This window comes from Chenopodium album, chromosome 14 (genome assembly GCF_948465745.1).
Source record: "Chenopodium album chromosome 14, dcCheAlbu1.1, whole genome shotgun sequence".
Taxonomy (NCBI): Eukaryota; Viridiplantae; Streptophyta; class Magnoliopsida; order Caryophyllales; family Amaranthaceae; genus Chenopodium; species Chenopodium album.
The window spans coordinates 23,129,920-23,156,570 of record NC_137847.1 but is presented as its reverse complement, the minus strand read 5'-3'; the positions used below and the strand labels follow the sequence as shown (position 1 = coordinate 23,156,570).

Here is a 26,651-nt window from a genome sequence, read left to right as displayed (position 1 = left end):
GAAAACCACCAATATCGAGACTCGAATCTCGTACAATACCTACAACCACAAAAAAGGAGAAATAAAGGAGAAAACACAAGAAAAACCATAAAAACACAAAACAAGAGAGAAAAGGGAAATAAAGAGAAAATGCATAAAACTAAGCATTTATTAAGAAAGAAAGATATGAAAAGAAGGTAAAAACAACCTAAATACTCATCAAATGAGTGCCATAAATGGCACTCATCATTTCTATTATTAAAATTGCATGAATTTATATGATTTATTATTGATATAATACACATCATTTGTGGTGTAAGTTGAGGGCCACTTATAGAAAAGGGCCACTAATAGATTATGTTACCCCTTTGTATAAACTCATGAAGGAGTATAAGCATAAGCCAGAGGTGTGCACTCTTGGCATTGAAAAGGGGATATAAGAAAATAATGATCTTTAGCTATTAGAATTAGAAAGTATTTTGGTAAGTATTAGTATGAAATTTTCTAAATGTGGAGAGTTCTATTAGTGAAAGGTCTAACTAACCATTAATTTTAAAGTTGAGTATTCCGAAAGCATTCTATGTAATTAGCATTTTACTAATCCATATTTTATTTTTGTTTTGGTTTGCCTGCTTGCCATTTATGGTGAGTATCTTTAAGTGTTAATACAGGGTCTTTCATTTTGGAAGTTTGAGAATAAGTACCTAGTCTAGGGTTTCAATCTCGCTTTGATTTTTATATGTATGAGTGCCAATAGTTGTGACAAAATCTTGAATAGTTATTATAAATATTTAACACAATTAAGGATTTTCTTTCATTGTAAGTTTAGGAAAGCCTTACATTATGATATGGAGATAATATCTCTAAGTTTCTCTCTAAAGCATGTATTACAAATATTATTAGTTTATCAAGAGAAGAGTTTGAGGCTGTTAAACATTTAGTTTCTTTGATCAAATTATAAATTGATTTACCCTTTATATGTTGGCTTAAAAAAAAAAATCAATAGTGCAAGCATGGGCTATGGCAAGAAGGCATGTGGTGTGAAGCATCAGACCACCTTTGCTAATGTTTTAATTGTTCAATCTATCAATTAACATGATAAGGCCATGAAATTGAAGTTGCTTCAAGGATGCCCATGGTGCTTTGACCAACAATTCTTATTTATTAATCAATGAAATTACTAGAGATGAAAAGTGAAAAGTAAAAAACTATAGGTAATTAATAAGTGCACTATTTACGTTATCCTAAAGTGCACTATTTACATTATTAAACTCATGGAAAATTTTTACTAAAAGCAAATCCCCATTGTTAATGGATAAAAAAAACAATTATAATTTATAAATCCTTACATTTGTGGCATCTAAAATCATGAATGACTAATTGTCACATAAATTCAAAGCTACTCTAAGTTCTAATAATGACATATTCCTTCATTATTTAGTTGAATCCAAACCTCATGATAAAACAATATAAATCCAAATCTTTTACATTATATTCTCATGAAACAATTCTTCCTTTACCTTAAGCAATGATTTTGTATAACATAAAATACATTATCCTTGACAAAAGTACCGGAAGTGCAACAAAAAACCTCTTAGGAACGATCACATCGTGTCTTTGAGGTCCTTCTTCTATGATGGTCTCTAATTTAGAGAAATTTGATTTTCTTTGAGGAGCAATTAGCATAGAAGGTGCTACCTCAACAAAATTTTCCTTCATCATTTTTAATATAGAAGAATTTAAAAGATACGGACATCTATCAAAGTGTGTAGTACTGTTGGTAAGTTTGGCTAAAAGAGGAGAAGGGGATTTAGATCTTCAACCTCTTTATTTTTCGTAAAAATGAGGTAAGTTATCTTATATATGTTTATTTCTAAGAATAGTTAAAAAAAATTGTGGCTTCCAGAATTATTGAAAACTTTGAATTTTGGATGACAATAAATAGCAAATGATAATACTAATATCAAGATTATAGGCCGACAACCATATTTGCATTTGTAACATCCTCTAAATATAAATTCTTATTGATCTTCACAACATAAATTTTGTATCGTTGATTATAGGCATAAAAATTAAGAAAAGTTATATTATACATAATTTGTTCTCCTTAGTAATAAAATAATTAATTTAAAGCTAACATACACTATTACATTTATGATACATTATACTACTTATCTAATTATTGACAACTCAATTTGTTTCCCAATAGACCACAAAGGTTTGAAAAAAATAACTTGGTTCCTTTTTGTTCTATTTAGGATTTTGACATTATTCTTATCTAATTATTGACAACTCAATTTTTTTCCCAACAAACCTTAAAGATTTGAGAAAAATAACTAATACTCCTTTCGTTCCTTTGTGTTTTCCTTTCTATTTAGAATTTTGACACTATTCACCAAATGAGATAATCTTCTAACTTAATTTCAATATATAAACATAATATATTCAGTTTGGGTCTTTTGATTTGTTTCCATTATATTAATGAGTAATTTATTAATATTGAGTTGTTATATTTTCTGACTAATTATCCAAGTAAAGATTTTTGTGTTCTAACTAATGCATTGGTGTATGCGCTATTCGAAGTGCTATGTAAGTATACGTGAACATGTTTGGAAATCATAGGAATTTGAATTTGACATATAATAATAGGAACAAAAAAATAGGAGCCACCAACAAGTTTCCTTTTCTTGTCGTGGACCACCGACAGAGCTTTAAGTGTAGTATAGATGCTTAGGAGCACTTGGAGGAAGAATTGTGGAAGATTTGAGAGATGAAAGATTAGGAAAAGAGAGAATTAGAAAGAGAGTCAAAACGGTGGTCAACTCTGCACGTAACTCTCAGAAGATTTGGTTTTATGCTTTATGCGTAATCTAACGAATTTTATTGTAACACTCAATAATTCTTCCTTTTTTCAAACAAAATACTTTTAATAAAATATGGAAAATTATTGACATGTTACCACCACATGTTAAAAATTAAGGCTTATAAGAATTTAGCAGTAGAAATTCTAAACTTAAGTCTTAAAATTACGTATTAACTACGACCCATAAGTTAAAGCTTATAACCTGGAACTAAAGATTATCCGTATTTAAAATCAACCAATATCCAAAATTCAAAGCTTAAATGAAATAACAATTTCATAAATAAATTTGACAAAAGAATTTACTCTCAATCACACCAATCCCTTGATAGTCTATATGCCAAATCCCTAAAATTCACACCAGCAAGCTATCATGTGCAATACTACCCCCAACAATACAAGTGTAATAATTGGATCATCACAAGATTATTAAAGGCGATAGTCATAAGTAATAGAACCCCCCCACACAAGCACGTAATCAGCAAAGTTAAATACTTTACAAACTACGAAATTGGTATTTGTAATCTATTACCCTTCAAAAAGTTGAAACTTCTACTGTAGCTTATCTGCAATGTTCTTCCTAAAATGCCCTCTTTTTTTTTTTTTTCTTTTTTTTCCTCCTTTAACCCACCTCATTTTTGGGTGAACTCCTCCTTTTCCTCCTGGTTTTCCTCCGTTCGATACATTTTACTTTTCAGAAAATCATTCCCACAAAGGAGGAATTGTTGAAGCTCAAATTTCATCAGTTTAATGGCGAATAATCAATTTGGTTCGATTCTATGGCCTCTTGAAGATTTATTCAAAGGTTGAATGCTTTTTACAATCTGTCCTCTAAAGGTAATTCCTTTTTCTTTTTTTTTTGTCGCTTTTAATTTTGTTAGGGTTTTGATTGAACAATAAAATTTTAAATTGTGACATTTTTTTCGGGGTTTAGTGTCGAATTAATTTGAACAGAGTTCCAGGTTTGCATTTCTTTCATTTTTTTTAATAAAAACTTGTGTTTTAGTATGTAGATTGATTTTCACTGATTTATTGAAGAATATGACCCTTTTTCATTCAATTTTTGGCTTTTCATCCTGTTTAAAGTAGTAACATGTTGTAATTTTTGTGTGGGTATGTGAACAGAGCATTTTCTATAGTAACTTGTTGCAAATTATCAGCGATCCTGCTTTGGTTCATTTTCGTTATTCTTAATTTGCTTGTAGTTCTGAATCGAAAGGGGGGGTTAATTATTGGAGTTATCTTGTAGCTTTACAAGAAGGGGGCTTTTTCCTGAGGTTTGTTGTGTTTAATTAGATAATTGGAGTAATAGGTGTTAAATTTTGTTTAAATTGAAAGGGTTTCTAAATTTGTTGGTTGAAGTTTAAAGTTTGCTGTTTTTAAACAGGATGAACTGTTTATTAGTTGATTTTGGGGCATAAATTGCAGAAAATTTACAAATTTGATAACAATAGTCAATGTAAAGGTGGTAACTTTATGATCTTACTCTGCAGTTTGTTTCATCTTTTAAAAATTAATTATGCGCTTTTCAAATGGGGATAGCTGATACCCTCCTCTTATATTAAAACAATGCAAGTGAAGATGAGGTTCTGTACACCCAAATCCAATGGCGGAGAAAGATCATGTGCTTCAAAAGGAATTGAGGGCTATGTTACTCGGACTCTCCGTTTCACCTCACGTACAAATTGGGGTCGCCTTAAAGAAGGCGAGTGAAGGAAGAAGATGTTATTATGTCCCTTCACACCATAACAACACAAGAACAACATATTTGTAAAGGTTATTACTTCTCGTTGCACCTCTCATTCTCTGTTTAGTTAGAATTTAGAATGCTTTATATTTTAGTCTTCTAGATTCTCTTTGCCCATGATGCTTGTGATGGAAACAGATGGTGGTAGTTTAGTCTCATATTTAATAGGTCAGCAGTACTGACTACATTCTTTTTTAAAACTAACTTTTCCAAATTGCCACATCAAAACCCTTTATTTAAGCTTAACCCTCCGAATGGTTGGTGGAAGTTACTGCTGAATGGTTTCTTTGTCGATTGCATTCTAAGTCTAGGGATTATATCTATCGTCGAGTCTTAAATCTTAGACTAACTGATTTGATTCTATATGCAGCACCAAGAGTCTCAAGTTGGTAGTGGCAACAACTACAAAGCGGGCTTTGATTTCATGAGAAATGCCTTTTCCTCAAATCATCAAAGATAGTAAGTGGCTTCTTGACTCATAATTTTACTCTAAGATGTGTAAACTCTAATTATTTTGTTTCATTAAAACGCCTTTTGATACAATGTATAATTTTATTCTAACAAAAATATGGTATTTCTTCTCCTTTTGATACAATTTATAATTTTTTTTTCCTTTTCATTTTAGTCTGAAATTGTATTTTGTAATTCTTTTCTTTTTATATTAATCATCAATTTTATTTGTAAGGGGTGAGGCTTGATGGTTTATTATTAATCATCAACCATGATTTATGAAAAATGTTTTTAAATACGCTAAAGTTTGAATCTTTTCAATTAATGCTCCAATTCATCTTTAGATTTTGAAGAATTTGCTGGATTTTGACTTGAAATTATGTTCAAATTACAAACATTATTATTATGATTAGTTGTATGTAAAACAATGTTTACGAAATTTCCCAATTTGTGAACTTTAATATATTTGATTTTTAAATGAACCTTATTCTGAATGTCAGTTAATAATCATGTGGATCTAATGCTTAAATTAACAATGCTGCTGTAAGAGCTTGAAGTAATGTGGAATTGGTCTAATTGGAGTAGTAACTAATGTTATGCGGGCATTTTTTCTATTTTTTGTACAAATCACAATTGTAGCATTATCTAAAGTTGATCACCAAATCGTTGTCTTCATTACTTGCTTAAATTGGAGTATGAGTTATTTCTGTTTCAAATCTGATTTTGGATTCTTGTGCGTGTATAAAATCTAACTTCTTCATGATTGGTTGTTATAGATTTCAGCTTCCGCAGAAACCCCGACAACCACCACGACGGCACAACCAGCAAAAGACCTAGGAGGAAGAAGGTACTGCATTTCTTATGGTCATTAAATGATCATTGTTCGATGCACCATCTGATGTAATGTACAATCTTTTTCATTTACTTATTGAAATATAATTATTCTGTTTCATACACTATGATGATGTGATACGTGATTTTGTCAACTTTTGTTAGACATATGCTGAACTTAAAGAGGGGGAAGTTCACTGATGAAGGAGCAGATATATCTGAAAAAGGTTTGTGTTGTTGAATTTGGTCAGATAGCTTGTTCTTTTTTCTGGAAAAAATTCACTGCTCATATTTCTATATCTCTTAACAGGAGCTGGCTTCATTATGTATAACCTTGAACTAGATGAGATCACTAAATGAGAATCTAAAGAGAATTATGGTATAACAATGGAGGTCACCTTCTTAAGGTAATATTATTTAAACTTAGATTTTTTTGAGCCTCTGTTATTTGTTTTTAGGTAAATTTGAGTGGGTAACTATTAATTTTACTATAATTAAAGGGCAGTACTTCAATTTAAGGTTTTTGCTAAGTGGAAACGTGGTGGAGGTTTAGAGAATTAGGCGGAGCAGGATGGTACTTTTCACACCAAGGGATCTTTTTCCTCTATTGAAGTAGCTTATGAGCTTTTTTTTCCCTTCATTGAATCGGCTCATGTGGTGAGATGTTTTAGGGGTTTAAGTTGCAAATGTTTAGTGGATTGCATGTTTTAGTAATCTTGATTATTAGTAATTAGGTCAATGCCATCATTAATTTATTTTTTAGTAGCATGATTCTTCTAAATTGGATTATTGTATTGATAATTAAAGTGATTATATTTCAATAAGTTAATACCACCTGCTAAGTAAATCAATTGTTCAAGCAATATTTTTAGTTTATCACTATCATTAGTTTCTGTTTTATCTAACATAATTGTATTTTCCTTCATTGACAAGGTTTCAAACTGCAAAGGGGCTCACTATTGAAGGTATACTCAAGAACTAGACTAAGCCAAAGCCAATTATTATGGAAGCTTGGGATGAGAAGGAGAACAAAGAGGCCTTGATAGATCTTTTTGGGAAAGCTAGAGATGAATGGATGGAGAAGGATCTGGCTACATGGATTAGTGATAGGTAATCTTTGTTTCCATCATGATCAATGTGCATATATGTGATGTACCTAAAAAAATTACTAATAAATCCTCACATAATGAAATATGTTTTAGTGTTTAAGACTTTCAACAATTCAATCCCTGTTGCTTTTTTTTTTTTTTTTTTTTTTTACAACAATTTAATCCCTGTTGCTTTTAACAACATGCTCACTCAAGAGATATAAAAGGGCTATTTTGCATAGGATCTGCAGATGGACTGAAGTGGATGGTAATAAAGAGTGTTGTAGTCTTACAGAGATATTTTTCATTCTGCTATATCTCCATTATTCCTTGCTTTAATCTACTTATTTTACTTTTATTTGTGCTTTATCGATTTGACTTTTCATAGGTAGATTTTTATTTTACCCACATTCAATAGGGTATGCGGATTTGAATAAAATGGTTTCTTAAGCACAATGCATGTATCCTATGAACAGATTCAACACTATATACATTTAACTAAAAAGATTATTATTTTTTTTAAAAAAAACCTATTAATTTATTGAGGGATAAACCTGGAAGCTTAGACAAGGTTTAGTGGTGACAAAAGTTGATGTTTTTTTAGAATTTTATCACATTATAATCTTTAATTGCTACTGAAGATTCTCATGGAAATTCTAGACACTCCGAGAATGTTATGCGAGTCATTGATACAGAGTAATATTAACTGGAATGTTGCTTGCAGTCCTTAATTTTTTCTGAATTTGTATGTTATCGGCAGACTGGATCCTGGTGTTTCTAATGTTCTAAGATCTACAAGTTCAAAGATCTACATCGTTACCTCAATGCAGCCTCTTGTTTGTCTTTCACTTTAAAGTTAACCATGAGTCTTTTCTGGTACAACAATTTTATATCACTACCGAAGCAAAAATAAGAGCTGGTGGTGTATTGTTTAACTTGGTATGTTTGCTGGCCTAAGGAATACGCGTGCTTTTCTACTGTGTTTTTTTAGAGCTGACAAGAAGATTTCTTGTGTTTGGATTGGATTATTTTTAGTGTTGTTTTAACAGTGCTTCATTTCGATGAATTTGTTGCATTAGAAAGGATGTTCTATTGGTGGTGCTTGTATTTTTGCCCTTTGTATGCAGCAGGTTTTTTTTAGTAAGTTGCTTTGTATGCACGCACTTTGTCGAATTCTTGTGCCTCCGTTGTTAGTTTCTGTTGTTGCCCCTGACTTAGGTGTGTAGTGTGTTTCACCTCTGTGCAGAAAATGATCTTGCATTTTCCCTTAGAAAAGCCTGATCTTCCCTACTGATTTACCTCTCCTATTTTTATCAGTTAAGAAATCTTTTCTTGCCGGTTATAGGTTATGGCTTCAAAACCAAGCAAAGTTTTCATTGCTTTCCAGCCTCTTCTAAATCATATAACTGACTTCCTTTAGCTACCAACCCCACTTATGAACTTGTAGGCATGGCTAAGAATAGTGCGTATGTGTGTGTGTGTGTGTGAGGGCAGGCATCGGGCAACCTAGGTTTGTGTTTTTTGGTGGGGAAGCTGACATAGTGGAGCAAACTCATCAGTAATTGATGCGCTGTTTCAGAGTTTGTGTGGCTTATTTTACTTCTGATAAGCTTAAGATGTATCAGCTTTGTGGAAAGCTAGGCATAAGTGCATAGAGCTTATAAAAGAAAAGAAGGATCTACCTGGTCCTACTGTACAAGGTAATTTGGGTATAAGGCGACCTGTTGTTAACTCTCATGTTTCAATTGACTGTGTTAGCTTCTTAGAAATTGTTGCACGTAAAACTGGTGTAATTGTCACTTCAGCTGAAACTGCTTGGGTTGAAGGACATGGTTTAATTGCTTGGGTTATGGTTGACTGTGCTAATACAAATGCGGTCTGAAATGTATTTTTAGTGAGCCATGCTTCTGTTTCTAAGCAAAAGCTTAAGGTTGCAAAGAAAGAAGGGTGTTATTTAGCACACCGGTACAACTAGAGATTGTTGATGCAAATTCTGGTGTTGCGCCGGAGAGTGTATTTGATATAGATTCATACTATTTACTCACAAAGCTGCATACGTAGCCACCCTTTATGACAACCGTGTGTTTGATATAGCTTGGTTTGAATCTTAAGAAACCATGTGAGTAAGTCTTATTTGGATATATGAGTAAATCTTATTTGCATAAGTAGTCACTCTTTTATATCGCTAACATTGTTCGCCTTTTGGATTACACAAGTACTCTTTACTTAGGCAGAATAAATTGATCTGTTCCAGTGTACACGGCTCTCAATTTTTACGTTACACCTTGTGTTATCGTGTAGTTTGCGTTGACTTTTGAGTCTTATACACACCTCAAGGAGCAGGGCTATATAGGGTGGGGATTTGCCCAATTAATCTGTCCATGTTTGCTTAATTATTCAGATTAAATTAAGGGTTTGAGAGAAACCCCAATCTACCTAATGAAGGCAATGTCCATCATAACAAGAAGTAAATAAAGTGTTCAAGCTGAACACCATGCTTGCTGCTCCAGTCCTCTATTTGGTTATCTCCATTCTCCTGTGAGCATAGTTTTGTATCCTAGCAGTTTCTCTCTGCTCCAGTGCTCCCTCATGTGGCTGCTTTTTCTCCCCCTTGTCTATCTCCTTATTTGATTGAGGCTGGCGTCTGTTGTTTTCTTCTTTATATTTAATTATTGTGTGTGTGAGTAAAGTATGAGGCAGTAACCTAACTGTAGCTTTCCAGCTACTAGGGGCTTGCCCGCAGCATCAATTTTTCACTTGCAGCCACGGGTGTGTGTGAACTGTGAAGAGGTGTTGCTTTTCTTTTTGAATTTGATATGATGATTTTATTTTTCGGACAAGCAGTTAGCAGATTTAATTTCTTAATTGTTGGGCAGCTGCACAAGCCTATATCTGTCATTGCTGGGTTTATTTCATCTTGATAATTGTGTTTTGGATATATTTGTGTCAGGGAATTCTCCAACCACAAGACAAGCTTCTTAAAAAGATGAGATTTATGCCATCATCTCTGACATCAAATTCTCATCGCTTGTTGACGGCTCTTTTGGACTCAAGGCATAAAAAGGTCTACAAGGTTACGAACTGTATAACTGATGTCGATCCTGAGAGGGAGAAGGAGCAAAAAGAAAAGGTAACTAGTATTATTGAAAAGCTTTTGCTTATAAATCTTATGGTTGTGCACATGTTAAAAATGTATCTTTGTAGGCTAAAAGTCAGACGATCAAAGTCAATTCAATTCTGAACAAGAAGCGAGAGAGAGTGAATCAGATGTACGCAAAATCATCAGATAGAGGTCGACAACTTTCTCCTGGATTTTAGAGGGCGCACTTGAAGAGGTTATTTCTCAATCGCCTCTGTCTATAATGTACCAGCACATGATGTTAAATAATGTTAATGGTGGAGGAGGACACACTTGGCTTATTTGTACAAACATTAATGTCTTAGAATCACCTCCTGCAAAATACATAGAGCACAATGCAAAATGAGAGCAATATCAAGATCATCTATAAAGAAATTACTCCAAATGAAATCTGTAGACAAAGTCAAGTATTTGAATGAAATTAGATAGAAATAAATAGAAAAGCGAAAGACAATAACATGTTAAGGATCATCGAGAATAAAAGGCGATGTTAAGGAGAGCACCATAATTATGCTTTTTTAAATATTGACTCTAGTTCAATTCTCGTCTTGTATGGGCGGGTAATTAAACTCTAAATGCATTGTAATAGTTCACTTTCTTTTACAGGAAAGCTCATGATCTAAGTCTACTGCTATTACCAAGTTATTTAAAGCATTATGGTTAATGGCTTGTCTTAACTCAGTGTAGTAATTTGGCAACCAAATCTTAGATTTTTACACATTGATTTGAAAGGTTTTGTTTTTACTCTGAAATTTTGTAAAATGAGATTGGGTTTTTGATATTATCAAACTAATGGCTTCCACGTCATAATGTTCTCTTTGATGATTTAGAGCATGCACACATATATACTATATAGCTTATAAATTTGATTAATTTGCTTAATTATGTTGCTTTCCGTTGTTTCCTATTTGCTACATTTATTGATTTTCTTTTTAGTTTTCCTCTTTTATCTTTCCTGGAATTATGATATACTGAAAATAAGGGTGGATGTTGTTATTGCCTAGGTACCCTGCTATTAACAAGCCTGTTGAAGTGCTGATGCTAAGAATGTTGATTGGGTTATAATTTTAGATGATGGCTTGATCATCCGATGTCCAATAGTACCTTGGGAATTAGTTGCTGAGAAAGGCAAGCCTATTTTTCAATATTTTGGGTATGGACACTTAACTCAGACTTCTTGTTTTATGATCTGCTTTACTGTAATGTTTTTGCATTATTTTTTACTTTTGTTTGAGACTTGACATTAAGATGCTGTATTGAGCTATCTTGAAATGTCTAAAGAAAGAGATAGAGAAAAGTAGAGTCAGATATGTTTTTTGTGTGTGGAGAGGAATCATATGTTTTGAAACTCAAGATTGTTATGGATATTGAACGAAATAATGTTTAAATAGTGTTCGTATTGATTTTGATTGGATAGGTATGATTGAGTTTGTGATAATTCTAAGTAAACCGAATTATTTTTGGAAAATTGGAAAAGAGTAATCCCACCTTTGCTTGGTCTTCCGAAACAATCTCACTTTCGATTATTCAAGAAATAATCCCACCTTTGACGCCAATCTTCTTTTAATAGGCCTTTTGACCCGCTACCTATTCTAAAGGTTGATTTTTTTCTCTTAAATATCACTCCTCTTCACAGTCACCACCTCACTGCCACACTGTACCAATGACTGACCAAGATAAACCTACTCCCAAAGAGGTCTGACTCATCTGTCCCTAGCGTAGGGTTTGTATGTCCCTAGCGTAGGGTTTGCGAGTTTCCTGTGTTCTCCCTAAGGTTTTTACGTGATTCAAACACCAATCTTTTGCTCTCTTTCTCTTCAATTGTGATTGGATTTTATTCTTTTCCCTTTACTCATGGCGGACGATTTAATTAACGATTTCGAGAAGTTTCAACTTACGGAGGAGGAGACGAAAGTTATTGGAGGAGGGGTTGATGACAATGAGGATGCTGAAAGGGTCAATCAAATCTCCCTTTCTCTAATTGGCAAATTGTGGACTTCAAAGCCTTTTAATGTGGACGCGATGAAGCGCACGTTGATGAATGTCTGGCGATTACAAGGTAAAGTTGTTATTAAAATGATTGAGACGAACCTCTTTGCTTTTCAATTTGTATGTTAAGAGGAAAAGGAGAAGGTTGTGTAGGGATGTCCTTGGTTCTTTGATGATAAACTGCTAATATTGAATGAAATTAATGGGGGGGAACAACCTTCTGAGGTTGCTTTCAAAAACTCTCCGATGTGGATTAGACTTTATGATGTACCTTTTAACAAACGCAATATGGCTGTGATGTGTGAAATTGGTGACTTCCTAGGAGGTTCTATCGAGTTTGACGAGTCAGACCCGCTAGGGTGGGGGGAATTCATGTGTGTGAAAGTGCTGCTAGACATAGAAAAACCCTTGCGAAGGGGTTTGTTCCTGGTCAGTGGAAATTCATCTTCTAAGTGGATTACCATCAAGTATGAGCGAATGATGGAGTTTTGTTTCTTTTGCGGAAAGCTAGATTATACTGAAAGTAGCTGCTCGTTCAAAGAAGAGGCGGGAGATGAATGTAGAGAAATAGTTTTCTAATATGGTCCTTGGCTTAGAGCTTCACCTAGGAGGATAACTCGTCAGTCGGACTCTGAAGTTGAGAAGGAGAGGAAACTAAAGGCGGAATTAATGCATCCTAGGAAGGGAAGAGCTCCTGGTTACTATGATGCCGCTGCAGACTTCATTTCTCAACTCCGGCCGAGAAAAAGATCAAGAAAATTTGCCACAATCAAGGGAAGCTGTTCTAGTCCTTGTGGTTGATGAAACAAATTCGAGAACTATTCTCCGAATCAAGAGTGTGGCAGAGAAAGAGCAGCAGGGGAAAGCTGGGGAGCCGAATATTTTAGCACCGAATGTAGCCTTAGATAAGTGCAAAAATCCTTTGAAGCAGCATGAGAGGCAGGAGGAGGAGGCCATTGAGATGGAACATGATTTAATTTTAGAAAATCCACAATTGAATGTTGGGAAGAGAAAAGTCAGAATTGTAAAGAAAAATATGAGTGAGAGTGTGATGAATTCCAATGCTGCCTTTCCCCTATCAGGAGTTGCTCAAAAGAGAAGTTTTGATGTTGTTTTGGAGGAAAGTGAACGAGATGTACATGTGGAGCTTAACAAGAAACTGAAAACAGTCCGAGAATCTTTTGCCGGAGATGGGATAAATCAAGTAGAGTGTGTTGGTGTTGACCAACCCCGTTGACCAACCCCTCGAAAAGCAATGAAACTTTTATGCTGGAACTGTCGAGGAGTTGGAAGTCCTCGAACAGTTCGAGCACTCCGTCACTGGAGTAGAAAATTATGCCCGGATATTATTTTTTTGTCAGAAACGATGATTGATCACAAGAGGTCAGAAGGTTTGAAATTGAGATTTAATTTTTCTATGGCTGTTGGGGTAGATAGTTTAGGGAAGTCAGGAGGTTTATGCATATTTTTGAGAGAAGGAGTTGACTTTGAAGTTGTGTCTTATTCGAATCATCATATTTGTGGTGATATTAAGGAGGTAGGAGGAAGAAAATGGAGGTTTGTGGGAATTTATGGGCGGGCGGACAAAGCTCTTAAAGGGAACACTTGGGCTCTAATTCAGTAACTCTACCTTGACTCACCTCATCCAGTCATTTTTGGAGGCGATTTTAATGAAATACTCTGCTCACAAGAAAAATCAGGTGGTGTTGTTAGAGAGCAACGAGTGATGGACGAGTTTAGACGAGCTCTTAATACTTGTACTCTTAAAGACTTAGGCCATGATAGGTCTTGGGTTACTTGGGAGCGTGGCAACTCTGAAAATTCGATTGTCCAAGAGAGATTGGATCGATTTGTTGCGTGTACAGGGTGGACATCTTGGTTTGGCGATGCAAATGTTAAGCACCTGAAAGAATTTGGTTCGGACCATGTAGCCATCCTTCTCGATACTTCAGCAACTCAGAGAACTTAAAAGAAGTCCAAGAAGAAACCTTTTAGATTCGAAACTGGCTGGTTGGTCAAAGAGGGTATGGAAGACGGGGTGAAGGAGGCGTGGGGGGACTCTCGGCATCTGATTATGCCTCATAAATTGGAGATGGTGGCAGCCAAGCTCACAACTTGGAGTAAGGACTCTCTTGACAATCTTGGCCCGAAAATTGCAGAGGCAGAGGACGCTCTCAAAGCAGCTCAGATTGGTCATGGTGGCACTCCGAATTTTTTAGAATGTCCCCGACTTGAAGCCTCCTAGTAGATCTCCATGAAAAAAATGAAGCGTACTGGTACCTCCGCTCTAGAGTCCCGAAAATTAAGGATGGTGACTACAATACAAGCTACTTTCACCACAAAGCTTCACAACGTAAGAGTAAGAATTATATCAAGGGCCTTAAGGATGCTGACGGAGTATGGAGAACGGGGGAGAAAGATGTTGAACAAATTATTATGAATTTCTATAGCTCTCTTTTTGCGGCAGGAGATATTGATGACAATAAGATGAATGAGGTGCTTGCTTGTGTACTAAATTTGATCACAGAAGGTATGAATCTTTCTTTGTGTCGCAATTTTACCAAAGATGAAATTCATATAGCTCTCTCTCAAATGGCCCCTTGCAAGGCTCCGGGTCCGGATGGTTTACATGCTATTTTTTATCAGAAATATTGGCATATTGTTGGTGATGATGTGACTATTTTTGTGAACAATATTATTTCTGGTTGAATCTCTCCTAGTGTGATAAACAGGACAAATGTTGCTCTTATTCCGCAGGTGAAAGATCCTACAAACATCACTCAATTCCGCCCTATTGCGTTATGTAATGTTCTCTACAAGTTGGCTTCTGAGTCTATGGCTAATAGGCTTAAACCTCTTCTCCAAAATATCGTGACTGAAAACCAGAGTGCCTTTGTTCCAAAGCGGTTGATCACCGATAATGCCCTTATTGCTCTTGAGCTTTTCCACAATATGAAGAAGCGTGCAAAAGGTAGAAGAGGTTATGCAGCCATGAAGTTAGACATGAGCAAAGCTTATGACCGGGTTGAGTTGGATTTTCTTCGGAGGCTCCTTACAAAATTAGGCTTTGCCGGAGCTTAGGTTGATACCATTATGGCCTTTGTTTCCACGGTCGAGTACTTCTTTATCATAAACGGTGAACCCTCCAAAGCTCTTACTCCCTCGAGGGGGCTTAGGCAAGGTGATCCCATTTCACCTTACCTCTTTATTTTAGTTGCTGATGTCCTATCTAGGTTGATACAGGTGGCTTCGGAGAAAAAGCAGATTCATGGTGTGAAGGCGAGCAGGAATAGCCCCGAGATCACTCATTTGTTTTTTTTGCAGATGATAGTCTCTTATTTACTAAAGCAACCCAACAGGATATTCAATCATTGTTGATATTCTCAACAAATATGAAGCAACTTCCGGGCAGAAGATTAATTTAGAAAAGTCGAAAGTCTCTTTTAGTATAGGTGTTCCCGTTCACTTAAGGGTCTCTTTGAGCTCGGTTCTTGGTATGGAAATGGTTGATGACCATGTGAAATATCTTGGACTGCCAACTGCAGTGGGGAGGTCGAAAATAGCCGTGTTTTCTTTTGTGAAGGAGAGAATTTGGAAGAAAATTCAAGGGTGGAAGAAGAAGCTTTTTTCAAGAGCAGGCAAGGAGGTGGTGTTGAAATCCGTGATCCAAGAAATCCCGACTTATCTTATGGGGGTTTATAAATTCCCCTCCACTTTGATGCAAGAAATACACTTCATGATGGCTCGGTTTTGGTGGGGTTCGAATATGAAAGAGAACAAAATCCATTGGAAAAGTTAGGATCATCTATGTCAACCAAAATGGCTTGGAGGCTTGGGTTTTTGAGATTTAGGTGTTTTCAATGACGCTTTGCTGGGAAAACAAATTTGGAGACTTGGGTGCAATGAAAATGCTCTTCTAAGCTGAGTTTTCAAGGCAAAGTACTACCCTAACACCTCAGTTTTTGAAGCTGCTTTGGGGCCTTGTTCGAGCTACTCTTGGCGAAGTATTTGGGGATTGAAGGCTCTTGTGCTTGAGGGGCTGCTGTGGAGAGTTGGGAATGGCAGGAAAATCAAGGTATGGGATGATCCGTGGCTCATTGATGATGAGGGACGTTTTGCCACAAGCGAGAAAAAGTATGATGAGTGTACTTCTGTTGCAGACTTGATCTTCGAAGATGATAAAAAGTTGGGATATGGAAAAGGTGGATAATATTTTTAATGAGAGGGATAAGCAGCTGATTCTAGCCACTCCATTGAGTTACAAGCTGCCCATGGATGTGCCAACCTGGGCCTGGTCGAAAGACGGTTGCTATGAGGTAAAGACTGCCTATCTTCTAGGTAAGTCTTGTTCTCTCGAGAACTTTGAAAAATTCTGGGTGGAAATCCGAGGTAACTCCAAAAGTAAGACATTTTCTTTGGAGATGCTGCACTAATTCCCTTCCAACCCGGAGTATTCTTCTGCACAGACACTTGATCGAAGACTCTAGATGACCATGGTGTGGCTATGAGAACGAATATGTGATTCATGCCCTTATTACCTGCCTAAGTACTCGTATTTTCTGGGACAAAGCAGGCTGCTCTGCTGCTTTGGATGTTGGTGAGGCCAATTCTTTTGGCGAGCTCTTGCTATTGTGGGTGGAGAAGCTGAAGAAGGACATCCTTCAACGCTGCTTATTTTTGGTGTGGTTTCTTTGGAACAGACGCAACAAATTGATCTTCGAGAATTCCCAGGAGTATGATGATATCCTCCTTCAACGCCACAAAAAACTTGCTGTTGATTTTAACTTATATAATGAGAAGATTTATGGTGGGATTAGTCCCCCACAAGAATGCAGCAGGAAGATTTGGCAGCCCCCACCCACTGATTTTGTTAAAATCAATGTGGATGCCTCTACAAAGGATGAAGGGTGGATTGGTTTGGGGGTGGTGCTTCGGGACAGCTTGGGTCATGTTCTGTTTGCAGCTGTTAGGCGTATTAAGGCCAGATGGGACTCCCTCGTGGCAGAGTGCAAGGCAGACCTGCTTGGTGTAAAGAAAGCACGAGATTTTGGTTTCGACAAAGGCAGACTCCCAAATTATGGTCTCCAAGCTCAAGAAGAACTCCTTCAATATGTCACCAGTTGATAATATCTTAGAGGACATTGTTTTTTTCAGTTCTAGTTTTCATTCTATTTTATGGTCTCATGTGAAGCGGGATGGCAATGTCGTAGCTCACCATCTTGCTAGGTTAGTGCCGGTTGGTCTTGAACAATGTTGGGTAAACCATGCTCCTAGTGAGGTTTCCCCATATGTATTAGTTGATTCTCTTACTACGAGTTAATAAAAGCACTAACCTTCCTTAAAAAAAAATAAAGATAAAAAAAAAAAATAAAGATAAACCCACTCCCTTCCCCGCGCTTCCCGCACCCAGCCTTACCTCCCCACCATCACTCCTTCAACGAATGCTAGCCTTCAATTGCCACCACCCCGGCTGCAACTCACCTCCTTTCAAGCAACATCCATCGTCGCCGAACAACCGACAAAAAATAATAATTAAGTAAATACCCAACAACCAAAAGACAAAACAACTTCTCCAAATCTCCACCATTAGAAAGATTAAATAAGGAACCAGTCGCAAGCAAACAAACAAATAGAACAAAAAATAAGTAAAATAAAAGGAAATTATAGCATGAACAATACAATAAACAGAAATAGAATGGGTTAAGTAGCGGAAATTAATGAATGAAATAATAGCATTTGCAGACAGAGCGACATTTGCACCCCACATTACCCAGCAGCATCCATCGTTGTCACCATCGTCACCCAAAAACCTCCTCTCAACCAATGCTAGCTTAACGCAAATCACCAATTAAATTGATGATAAACCTCTTAATTATTAATAAAAAATACATTTTACCTTAGAAATTGCTTTAATAGGGGAGAGAAAGCTCACTGGCTGCTTTAATGGATGGAGAACTCAAAGCACACTTCAATGGAGAAAAGAGAAGTAAAAGGGGTGAGATTGTTTCGGTGAAAAGGAGGAAAGAGAAAAGGAAGGGGTGGGGGTGGTGAGGCTAACGGGGAAGGGGGGTGGGGTTGGCTCTTGCTGGGGGGTGGTTGCCGTGTGGTGGGGGGGGGGGGAGGGTAGCTCCCGTGGGTAGAGGAAAGGTAAATGGTAAGGAAATTTGAGAGTATCCTTTTTAAAATAATAAATAAAATAAATTCAAAAGCGACACGTGTTAAGTCACCTACTCATACCGGTTGTCAACTTAACAAAATCGGTCATGGCCTGTCAATAGAAGATTTTTGTTAAGGGTGGGATTATTTCTGGAATAATTTAAGGTTGGATTGTTTACAGAAGATTGAGCAAATGTGGGATTATTCCTTTCCGTTTTCCCATTATTTTATCGATTTCCTCTTTAGTATGAATTGAAAAGGGTTAAAGTATTGTGCTTTGTGCAATCAAATCCATATAGTTCGCAAAATTCTGACTTTTGGATTAGGAAGAACCCTAGATTCAATTTCTCAAAGATTATGTATTTTCGCTTATGATAGAAACACTAATAGGCAAACAATCATGTGTTTTTTAGAAAGAATTGCTTCAAGTTATAATTGAAATTTAGCTTGGAAAACTTTGTAACCCTTCCACTACGAAATGCTTATTCATTCAGACCTTAGCCTAATCGTTTGTACAATTGAATAGGTTTGATTTCGTCAACCCAGTTGAGTTGACGCATATCAGTGTATGTATGGTTTGAATATAATAGGTTTGAATATAAAGATACTATTATGGTAGTACTGTATGGTTAAACTACTTTATAGAGTACATAAAAAAGAATAGGTTTGAATATAAAGATACTATTATGGTATGAATAAATGCCTCCACTTTTTTATGGGTCTTATAGGGCTTTAATTTTTCGAACATCCCCACACTACTACTTTTTGTATTTAGTAGAGAACATTAAGAAACAAACAAACAAATGTGGTTCTCGTAAGATCAAATTATTCCAAACTGACTATAAATAATTCATGTTTGAGATTCGTCCAAGTTCCAATGCTTTAACTTCTTATCTTTGTCATGTTTCTCGTCTGAATTTTCTCACTCCCTTTCTTCTTTGTCAACAGGGCACTTTTCATTGATCATAATTGAAATTTGTAATGGAGTTGATGTGAGATTGTGATGCTCTTGCCTTGTATTAGCTGTTGAATTTGTAGGTACCATTGCTTGATCAGCATCAGATTCCATGATCAGAATTACGCTATTGTATTATCATGCTTTAAAATTCAAGAGATATATCATCTCTTTCTCTGTTCGTAGATAATTCAGTGCATACTACACAACTATATGTTGTTAAACTTAGTGTTTTTAGCGGCCTCGCTCTAACAGCTTGATTATGTTTACTTATTTATGCGTAGTATTTTTTATACGGAGTTTATGCTGCAATTTTTTTAGTTAATCAATTTTCATGTTTCAATGCTATTAACCATATTCTTGGAAGCTACATGGGATTCAAGAGGCAACAAAAAAAATTCAACATTGCTTCCTAATTAGCCAAGATCTCCTTTGACCATCTTCTATGACCATCTTCTGAGACAAGATCTCCGTGATGATAATATATTTTTTGTTAATGAACCAATCGAAAGTAAATCTTTTTGTTATAAAACCGAAAACGATAATGAACAACCACCTAAGTAGCCTCTTGTTGTACCATCACCATCTTCTTCAATAATAGACACATAGGGTAGAGGAAATCCAAGTAGATCCTTATGAAGATACGAGTTTGAATAAGAATATCAATTTTTTGTCAAGAAAGGAGGAATATAATCAATATAAAGATTTCTAAGGGTTTTTTTTTTTCTTTTGACAAAGAGAACTTCATAAATAATAAACAAATTACAACCTAACAGAGATCAAAAAAAAAAAAAAAGAATTTAAAAACAACCAAACACACCTTGCTAAACATAAAAACACCAAAAGAGAAACCTTCTGCTGCTAGGCTGAGTCGACTCACCCTAACAAACCCACATTCTAGGTATGTCACTTACCAAAAGAGGAAACACAAAGTGAATGAATAAACCAGAGTAGCCTTGCATCATATCAATTACCTTGGAGCCTGGACAGTAAGAAAGTTGTTACCAAAACCTTCTTCTAGACCAAGAGTTGCCATATGAACCAAAACCCTCGGGAAGGACAGAGTGTGCAAGTTAATACTAATGAAGGGAACCGAAACTTGCAAGGGCACTTAAGCAAATTTGCGATGAAAGTTGTGTAGGTACAAAACACCCGAAGTTGAAAGCACCCTGTTGCTGAAAACAAGACCCGTGACACCCGAAAGTTGAAAGCTCCCTAAGGTTGTATCATGTATATGTATAATATGCCTCCTGTGTATGTATGAATGTCCTAACTGAAATGAAATAGCTATTAACTACATCAAAATATTTTTTGATTTAAGGATGAATTATGATTTATGTTAAATATCTATTTTAAAAATCTTAGTTCTAAAATAAGTGTATTTGAGTGATTTAAGGTGACAGATGTGGACATGCAATTCTTTCACTTACAGAGGCATGTCACAATGTTAAAGTTTTCTTTCTTTGCCTTTTGTTGGACTGAGAAATGAGATAGAAAGATGGAAGAGTACATCATATCATGAGATTGAGATAGATATGTTTTCTCATACTCGTGAAACCATACAGAAGTAGAAATATGCAAACCTATAGAAGACGAGTGAGTATCGTTGAAAAAGGAACATTGTCTTGCATTTCATGTACTCTTAGAATAACATATTTAGCTAACCAGCTAGGTTAGAATTCAACTTAGTCTACTGGTAAAGCCCTTAAAGCTCTTTTGCAAAATAATTCAAGAACAACCTATTTATGAATTTATGTTAGTTAAATATTAATCTTGAAGTAATTGTTTAGCATATAGTATAACTTTTAATAATCATAAACTAATTAATCAACACGTAATAAATATACAACTGAAACATTTTACTAAATAAATTTTGCACAAACTTTTTTTTTTTTTTTTTTTTTTGGGGGGGGGGGGGGGGGGGGGGAGGTGTGTACGGGGGGGAGGTGTGCGCGTTGCGTACACACGCACAACTAGTAGTGTGAAAAGTGCACAACATCTTGTCCTCATGGTAGAAGACTAAGTTGGTCGGATGATGTGAATCAAATCACAGGAAGAGAAACTAGCAATTAGGGTTAAAGCTAATTTAAAAAAAAGTTCTGATCTTTTCAATTTAATAAAGGAGAAAAGCAACGTTTTAAAATCAATTTGATTCACTCGAAATAACTCAATTTTTTTTTTTTTTAATATTTTCATAAACTCAAAAACATTTTATTTTCTCATTAATGAAAACAAATATATGACAGAATTATAATGAGAACCAATCCTATAATAGGAACTAGGAACTTATGAGGATCGTTAAATCTAACAAGAAACACGCACTAAATGGACGGCTAAGATCTAAACTGAAGCGCGCTCAAGCATTTTCTCTCTCCTTCGCCATTTTCTCTATCCTCAAGCTTTCTCCCTCCTCTAAAAATGGATCACTGCCATTAATCCTCAAGCACTATTTCTCTCCTCCACGAATTGGATAACCTCCAGTAATTGCATAATCGATGTCTAAACAGGTATCTCGTTTGAATTTTTCTTGATTTTTTAAATTTTTTTTTAATGAATTTAGAGTTCGAATTTTTCGAAATCCATTGATTTTAAAGAATGATTTTAGCTAAAATTCAGAAGTTAATTATTAGACCTACAACTTGATGCGAATGAATTTTTGTGAGCATTTATTTTAATTAACCTGATTTTTATTATATTTTGGATCTCAAATTTGTGCTAATTGGTGCGAGTAAATTGTTAAGCGATTTTTTATACGATTTTTTGGCTTCAAATATGTGTGTGTGTTTTTTTAATTGTAATTTTAGTTATTTTTTTTACAGAATTTTAGAGTATATGATAATGTGCGATAATAATTTTCTATAGTATGAATTTTGTTTGTGTTAATGATTATTCAAAATTGCTTGCTTCAATCGATTGTAATGTTTATAAAAGTATATAGAAAACTAGTAAAAGTAAATCAATTAGGCTTAGAGAATTAATTTTTCATACAATATGAACATGCTGAAATTGTTAAATTCTTGGCAATTTTCTTATATAATGAATCTGGAATATTGACTTTTTCTTGTTAGTACTACAGTATTACTATGAATGAAAGCAAGTAAATCCTACATAGCTAGGTTGGAGGAAGTCCTAAGGTAGATACAAAATACTTAAAAGCAAATCGAAATATTCCAAAAGTAATTTGCCGCTCTTAATAGATGATGCATCAGATTTTTAGAACTGTAATTTAAGTGAACCTTAATTTGCAAAGAATAGAATACCATTGAACACAGGTACTCTGTAATTTTTCATAATTTGAGTTGTCATAGGATTTCTGGTAATTTCCCTTATATTCCGCATCTGGCTAACAAAAGCTAGGAACTCTGCCTCCTGACTTGTATTCCCCTTGTATCAGAGGGAGTGCAGAATTAGAGGTGTGAAAGCTAGTGTGGGAATTGAAGGTCCCGTAAAACTATTATATGATGTTGATTTTACATAATTATTTGCTGCTTTTTCTGTGCAATTTAGACTGGATTTTGTTGCAATAGGTTTGGAATTTTTTGATATCTTGTGTATCGCATGTTTTATGGTCCTATAGATGCTACACATTGCCTGAAATCTCCTAAACTTAGGGTGTACAAGTTGAATACCGATGCAACCTGCTTTGAGGATATTTCAGTTGGTCTAGGGGGTGTTATTCGTGACACTACAGGTTATGTTCTGCTGGTTACTTGCTGCAGGTTGCAGGGCAGATTTGCAATTGATAAAAGGATCGATTCTAACAGCTTCTCTGCACTCGAAAACTACCTCTAGGAGCCTGCCAAGGGCTATCAAGATAACACTTTTATTGCTTTGATAGGTGGCTAGTTGGGTACACTAGAATCAATTGCTACGACCTGATCATACAACACCAAAGCTTTCTCGTATTTATCCTGCTTATACTCAGTGAACTCTGAAGCCGTATTCATCAATATTGTTTCTCCGTAGCATACTTCCCATAGTAACATTATTAATTTCCAAAGTCTTATTGACCATGGTGTTACTGTTAGGAGTAACACAATTCTGTTTCAGGCTGTTGATTTGAGCCAATTGCAGTATGGTTTCTGAAGGAGCTCGTGGAATTCCAGCCTCGCTTTGATCACCTGATGACTGTGTCATTCCTGAATTATGTTACCTGAAGAAGAGGAAAAAGACGTTGTGGAAATTCTTGCAACATCAGAAAGTGTTCTGCTTTGATAATGATTATGTGAATCGAACACCTCAGACTTGCCACATTAGACATTATAGTTAGAGTAATTGAATTTTCTGTCACAACTTTTTCAGGTTTGCATTTAATTGTTGTTGTAGCCTCAACTGGCTTGCCATGATCTCTTTTCTTAGTCACATTTACTATTCGTAGTCAAAGGAAGAGAACAGGACCGAGAAGTTCCTAGAGCAAAGACTACGACATTGAAATAAGATGCCTATGAAGCCGCAACCACTGTCAGAAGACTCAACCATGTAAGTATTGATGGTTTTTCAGATGTAGTGGCTCTTGACATTTCAAGTCTTCCTTAATAAAATTTTCTTGTTTGCTTTGTAAAAAAAAAAAAAAAAAAAAAAGTAAAGCTATTAGCTCAAGTGGTAGAGCACTATACGGATCCATAGAGGTGTAGATTCGATTCCTACATAGGTTACCTCAAAAAGTAAATACAAAGCATTTTAAAGTTATAAAAACACCTCAAAAGTAAATCAAAATAAGTAAAAGTAAAACAAATTAGCACTAAGATTTACAAACGATATATTGGGTTTGAAGGCCTCTATGTATCATTAAACCGAAAAACTTTAGATTGTCATTGTAGACACCCAAATATGTCTCCCCAAAAACAAAACCCATTGATGAATACTTTTCACGTCATTGATTATCGAACGAGGTGAAAGTGTGAAAAGTCTTGTGATGCGGGTGTTTTTAATAAAAATCTCTCCTTCTGTTTTTTAAAACTACTCTATTTATGAAACTAGCCAGTCCCATTTAGCTTGGTCCATGACAAGGGTCCAATAATAGTGTAGTTGGATCGGGCTCGCAAAGAGCTTTTCAATGATATATTATAAGCCCAATTCCGATGAATAATGAGGAAGTTATGGCCAAAGTACTAAATTGGGCCTGAAATGGTTTTATGGCCCAATGATCTAGTGGAGAGCCAATTAATTATTATGATAAAATGGTTTTATGGCCTGAAATGGTTTTATTCCTAAAGTTATTAGGATTGATTCTAATCTTCTAGAATAATCTAGAAGGTTTTTTTGAGTTCTAATAGGGTTAGGATTGATAATTATCTTTTAGAGGATAAAGAATTCGATTTGAGATAAAATAAGTGTTTTATTATGATAAAATCTAATTTAAAATTGATAAACACGAAGTTTAATTACTTAATTATATTAGGAAAAGGATTCAGTACAAAAGTGCGTTTTTATCTTTTAGCCAGCGCCAAACGACAGCCTTATCGCATGACGACAGAGTCTGTCGCCATGCGTGATCCCTGTCATTTCGCGTTGGGTCCTGTCGTTCGCGACAGAAGCCAATTTTATTCCGATTCAAATTCTAATTCTTTTCTATCTTTTCCAGACTATTTTATCTATAAATAGGGTCGTATTTCCCCATTTTTATTCATCAACAATCATCATTAATTCTCTCAAGCTAATAGCTTATTTTTCTCTCTTTCTAAACCACCCCTCATATAAAATACCTCATTCACAAGTTTTAGACACACCTAGCCAAGCTCGAAGTTGCCTTCGCCCTAGACGTGAAAGGTTAATAATTTCTAAGGGTTTGGTCCCAAATCCCTATTTAAATTAATTGTTTGATTTATTATTTTCCTTGAAGTTACTAACGCGTGTATTTTGTTATTAGAAAGAGATATGAGGCATCAAAGTAAGTTGTTTTAATTGCTCTATTTCTACAGAAAGCATGCTTATATTATTTTAATTCCTAGTATCATGTTATGATGTTATTTATTGCTTTTTAGTATCATGTTTAGGTTGCTTCCTATCTTCCTCTATCATGTTAGTATCATGTTAGGAATAAAGTTTTGATCTTTAATGCTTAGTGACATGCTAGGATTTGTTATAAATCATGTTATTACCATGCCTAGGATCTTGCTAATATTATTATGCTTTGATGAGAATATTATTATTATGATGATGATTGTTATTATTATGTTGCTTGATAATATTATTGTTATTGCTTGATCACGCCCTCTCTTGCAGGTTTAAAGGGAATTTGTACTTGTAATCACGCTTAATAAGATAATTAATAATCTTGTTTAGGCTAATATGATTATAATTCAAGTGATTGCCAATAATAGGTTTGTTTGTGCATTAATATTCAACCAACATAGATTAAACAGGTTTAGGATTAAGTTAAAGATTGCATGTTAGTCAGAAAGCGCACATGAATATGAGAAGAATAAAGTAGAGGCCTATTTTAAGGGCAGGTTCAATCTCTTTTAGGTTGGATTTATACCTTCATCCTCGAATATCCAGTTATGGTTCCAGACTAATATGGAGTTAGCGATCTCATGGATCGTGAAAGGGGTGTAACCTTCACCCTGTGAACAGTTTACAAGTTCCTAAAACTTGTTGGCGACTCTTTTACTTTAGCTTCCTTCTTTTTGGACGCCACCATGGTTAAGTGTATGATCACAGTAGGGCTCAAGTGTTGGATGCTTGAAATATTCCCTACAGTTTTTTGGCAACTCCACTGGGTAGGATTTCTATTTTAATTCCTAAAATTTATTTTGGCAATGATTTAGAATAAGTGGATGAGACTCGAAACGTTCTAAGTATTCATGTGCGTAATTTTGATTGACATTATTGACATATGCATAAAAAAAGGTCCGCATTGGAAAGACCATCCGTAATGCGTTAAAAACATAGGATTTTTACACGTAGGAAATTTGGGAAAAATCTTTCACAACTAGGATCGAAAAAATGCTACGAAAAATCGGAAAATTCAAAGAACAGAAAGCTACTGAGGCATGTAGGAACCGGCGCCGAGAAAACAGTGCCAGCTCCATGCGATGGCTCTTTCGCCGTGCGACAAGAATTTCATTTGACGACAGGGTCATCGTATAGCGACAGACCCTGTTGTATGTTCTTCCAATACCGAGCTAGAAATCTACTTTCTTTGTTTCGACCAATTCTAGTACTGTTCGCTCGATTCTATTTCCCGATTGAGTTTTTTTCACTTTTTTGAACCTATATGTGTTCTACATATGGTTATAACCCTTTGGGAATTTACGCTCCATCTACCCAATCAAACACTCATGGCAACGAAGGATACATCTGAGTTTGTTGAATTCACCAAACCGTGGAAGCGAGTTTAACTCGCGAGGTCCCATCCACACGCGCCAACCCTTCCAAAGGTAAGGCTTCCGCGCGGTGCATCCGGACTCACAACCATGGACCCTTTTTAACTAACCCTTATCCTTGAACTTTAG

The 26,651-nt window shown here is 35.4% G+C and overlaps 3 long non-coding RNA genes across 12 annotated transcripts; 2 read left to right on the top strand and 1 right to left on the bottom strand.

The window, feature by feature from the left end:
- The first annotated feature begins 3,381 nt into the window (after positions 1–3,381).
- On the top strand, positions 3,382–19,446 carry LOC145580163 (uncharacterized). 10 transcript variants are annotated; one of them, XR_014099312.1, is made up of 11 exons: positions 3,382–3,676; positions 4,333–4,615; positions 4,957–5,045; positions 5,813–5,936; positions 6,033–6,094; positions 6,178–6,274; positions 6,801–6,977; positions 9,906–10,085; positions 10,160–10,290; positions 11,099–11,247; positions 19,188–19,446. It is a non-coding gene; the product is annotated as an uncharacterized LOC145580163 (long non-coding RNA). The 10 variants fall into 10 exon arrangements; XR_014099316.1 differs by lacking the exon at positions 19,188–19,446 and having other exon boundaries at positions 5,813–5,883; positions 11,099–18,109; XR_014099317.1 differs by lacking the exon at positions 19,188–19,446 and adding an exon at positions 14,841–18,109 and having other exon boundaries at positions 4,957–5,883.
- Positions 10,075–18,103, bottom strand: LOC145580165 (uncharacterized). The gene is made up of 2 exons (XR_014099322.1): positions 17,980–18,103; positions 10,075–10,408 (listed from the first exon to the last, which is right to left on the bottom strand). It is a non-coding gene; the product is annotated as an uncharacterized LOC145580165 (long non-coding RNA).
- A 1,997-nt stretch (positions 19,447–21,443) lies between the features above and the next one.
- LOC145579095 (uncharacterized) lies at positions 21,444–25,076 on the top strand. The gene is made up of 3 exons (XR_014099012.1): positions 21,444–21,701; positions 22,914–23,673; positions 25,064–25,076. It is a non-coding gene; the product is annotated as an uncharacterized LOC145579095 (long non-coding RNA).
- The last annotated feature ends 1,575 nt before the right edge of the window (positions 25,077–26,651 follow it).